The sequence below is a fragment of the Chiloscyllium punctatum genome, chromosome 29 (assembly GCF_047496795.1).
Source record: "Chiloscyllium punctatum isolate Juve2018m chromosome 29, sChiPun1.3, whole genome shotgun sequence".
Taxonomy (NCBI): Eukaryota; Metazoa; Chordata; class Chondrichthyes; order Orectolobiformes; family Hemiscylliidae; genus Chiloscyllium; species Chiloscyllium punctatum.
The window spans coordinates 25,173,175-25,176,957 of NC_092767.1; the positions used below are offsets into that span (position 1 = coordinate 25,173,175).

General features: G+C 44.4%; 2 non-coding genes across 2 annotated transcripts; both read right to left on the minus strand.

The window, feature by feature from the left end:
• Window positions 1-699: 699 nt before the first annotated feature.
• trnar-ucg (transfer RNA arginine (anticodon UCG)) lies at window positions 700-772 on the minus strand. The gene has a single exon. It is a non-coding gene; the product is annotated as a tRNA-Arg (tRNA).
• A 2,127-nt stretch (window positions 773-2,899) lies between these two features.
• trnas-aga (transfer RNA serine (anticodon AGA)) lies at window positions 2,900-2,981 on the minus strand. Its single transcript has one exon. It is a non-coding gene; the product is annotated as a tRNA-Ser (tRNA).
• Window positions 2,982-3,783: the final 802 nt, after the last annotated feature.

The following is a 3,783-nucleotide window of genomic DNA, read 5'->3' on the forward strand; positions in this document are numbered from 1 at the left end:
GGCTCAGATTTCCAGCAACTGCAGCTATTCGTATTATGTTAACATTCATAATGTTTTGGACAAAACCAATGACCTCCTAGCATCGGAAAATCGGCAGAAGTACTGGAACACCGACATGTTAGCTGAACAATACCAGCATTCCATGAGCTGGAATACGATCCGGGCCACGGTTCTGAGAGTATGGAATCCTCACATGTAAATAACAAGACAAGGCGATAGATACTGTCGTATTTGGTGTAAATAAAACACACTTTATGAACATTTTCAACTTGTCTTCGTAGATTTACAAAGTGGGAAAAGGCCATTCCACCTGTGTGCATCGCGGCTAATCAGAGAGCCAATCATTCCAGTCGCAGTTTCCAACTTTGGCCCAAAGTCTCGTGTGTTCTAATGTTCCCAGTGCAAATGTCAATGACGTTATCCTGTGTTCTTAAATGGCACAATAATGGGGCAGATGTGTGACCTTTGCACAGCGACTTGTAACTCTTTTGAGGAACTTATGCTCATTTTCACCCACAAAGGGAGACACACAGAAAGATACCCCCAAAGCGACAGAGGTCTCCGTTGTGGTGAGCTGGAATTTGAAATTGATAATAGGACAAATGCAAGTTTCAAATATGGAAGCACAGAAGCGACGTCCCGGCAGGACATCACAGGGGAGCGTCAACGTGGGGCACGGTTAAAGTCAGACATTCCTCTCGAGCCAGGTAGGACTCGAACCTACAATTTTCTGATCCGAAGTTAGACGCGTTATCCATTACGCCACTGGCCCAACCGACACGCTCAGCGCTGGCAGAATGTCGATATGTAATGCCATGGACTTTCACGGAATCAGAATTAAAAAGGTGAACAAGCAGCGAAGAAAATCACCAACACTGCTTCACTTCGAAGTTTCCAAATTTTGAAGCAGTGACTTTCACTGGCAAAGGTGAAACATTTGTCCTCAGCTGCCTGCTTCAGGGTCGCCTCCTTCTCCGCTGGAAGTTTCCATCGTTTTATTCGCAGTCCCGACGCGAATTCATGATCCACTCCAGTGAAAACCTGTCATGGTGTCGTCTAAGCAAGACCCTGCCGAAACTCTGCGAGAGACATCTGGTCATTTCGAGCTCAGGATGTGGAATTAGACGAGCTGCGTGACACCTTTTATTGGCGCCGCCACATCACTGCAAATTAGCGGCTCAAAACGAGCCGTTGTTAGCATCAGCTTGATTTGTACCTTCCTGTCGTGCATTTGCTGAACAACATCAGATAGATCCCGTCCGGCCCAGATGACTTATCTATTTTCACACTCTGCAGTATTTCTAATATCTCTTCCATGTGAACCTCAATCTCTTCTGGTCTAGACGCAAGTATCTCTCTATCTTCCTCGCCAACATTTTCATTATCTATAGTGAACTCTGTCGAAAAATATTTATTTAGTGCTTCCTCTATCTCCACTGACTCCACATACGACTTCCCACTATTATCCTTGATTGTCCCAAATTTAACTCTCGTCATTCTTTTAGTGCTCACATACCTATGGAAAGCCTTAGGGTTAACCCTGATCCTATCTGCCAACAACTTCTCATGTCTCCTCCTGGTTCTTCTCAGCTCTCTTTTTAGGTCTTTCCTGATATCGTTGGAACCCTCGAGCGCTCGAACTGAGTTTTCACGTTTTGTCCTAACATAAGACTTCTTGTTCTTCTTGACCAGGGTTTCCACTTCCTTAGTAAAGCACGGCTCACGCGTTCTATATCTTACTCCCTCCCTGACAGATACATACTTATCTAGGACACACAGGAGCTTTTCCTTGAATAACCTCCACATTTTTAATGTGCTCACCCCCTACAGTTTCCTACCCCACTCTACGATTCCTAAATCTTACCTCATTGCATCGTGATTTCCCTTCCACCAGCTGAAACTCTTGCTCCGTGGAGTACACCTATCCCTTTCCATCACGAAAGTAAACCTGAGAGAATTGTGATCGCTGTCTCCACAGTGCTCACCTACTTCCAAATCTAAAACCTGGCCAGGCTCGTTACCCAGTACTAAATCGAAAGTGGCTTCTTCCCTTGAAGGCATGTCTACATACTGTGTCAGGAAGCCCTCCCGCACACAGTGGACAAAAACTGACCCATCTATAGTTCTCGTACTGCAGTGATCTCAGTCAATATTTGGATACTGTCTTGAGTGTTCCAGAGTTTTTCATTATCCCACAGTCCAGATGAAGTTTGTATTCCTCGCGTACGGGAGCGAGAATTCTTTCAATGTCTCAGATCAGTACCTGTGCCGAGAAGATCAGAGTCAATGTCCCTTCCTCTACTCGGACTGACAATTTACACTTCTTGTATCTCCTATGATTCCATTTCCCAAAGGGTTTCTCAAGATTTCCAAAGCTGGAGCCTAAATTATATGGTTTGCTTCCTAATCATTTTTCCAACTGCCAACTGACAATATTTTCACAGTAACTCTTCACAATCCTCTGGCTTGCACAATGTCCAGGGATGAGAATTCCCGTTTGGTGGAGAGAGTTCCTAGGCTGGTGAGTTTCACTTTGGAACAAAGAGGGTTAAGTGGCAATTTCCTGCGGTCGTTTGTAATGATGGGAGAGGGAGCGGTGGGGAATGAGCACTCTGACGAGCAGGAGGAAGTGTTGCCAATGACCAGAGTCAGAGAACAGAGGACAAGGGATGAAAGGAATCTAATGAAAAGCAGCACTTCTGCTCAGGGCGTTCAATAACAACTGCAGAAACCCGATGTGTCGAGCAGTGTATCTGGAAAGAGAAACAGAGATCATGTTTTAAATGTGGAGCATTTCTGATGAAGACCTCGAGTTTCTCAAGTCTAATCAAATTACAAGCCTGGTTTGCAAAACAGGCTTTCTGAACTTTGAATAGTTCCAGCAGGAAAGCGTTCATAACGTAGTCAGCAGGATTCGAACCTACGTGGGAAAACCCCAATGGATTTCTAATCCATCGCCTTAACCACTCGGCCATGACTACAGACAGCACCGCCCTCTGAGCATTGACCAAATCAGCCGTGATCTCATTGAAAGCTGCCGCTGACTTGAGTTACATGTTTCCATCTCCATTCATACCTTTGCTGTCATTTGTAAGGTGCGAGACACCAATGTAAAAGAAGAAAAGCACAAAGTTAGGACAAGATATTTGCAGCAAAATTGGTTCAACATTATTTATTGAAAGGAAAATCACACTTGGCAATTTGCTAGACCTCTTTGCGAACATGACCAGCAGAGGTCATCAAGGGTGCTATTGATCTGAGTATTCTTGGCCATGAAACAAACAAAGGTTAGTGACATATTCATTTCTCTTTTTAGCGAACGAAATGGTCTTTCCTGATGGTTACAATGAAAGAGATGGTTCCCAATAAAAGACAGAGATTAAGTCCCTTGTAGATACACTTCAATGTGATACGATTCACTTTCAGCCCCTAATTACCCCAGAGATGGAGGGGGTGAGTTACTTTTCTTCACTCTTCAACTCGACAGCATGGAGGTACAGACATGAAACCGCTAGAGATGGAGTTCTTGAATTGGGAACCAGCGACACTGAAGGAACTAGGCAAAAGTGAGGACTGCAGTTGCTGGAAACCTGATTTTAGATCAGAAAATTTTGGAAAAGCACAGCAGCATCCGAGGAGCAGGAAAGTCGATGTTTCTGTTGCCAGTCTTTCTGCGTTCCGCAAACAATTTTCGTTTTTGGCTCAGATTTCCAGCAACTGCAGCTATTCGTATTATGTTAACATTCATCATGTTTTGGACAAAACCAATGACCTGCTAGCATC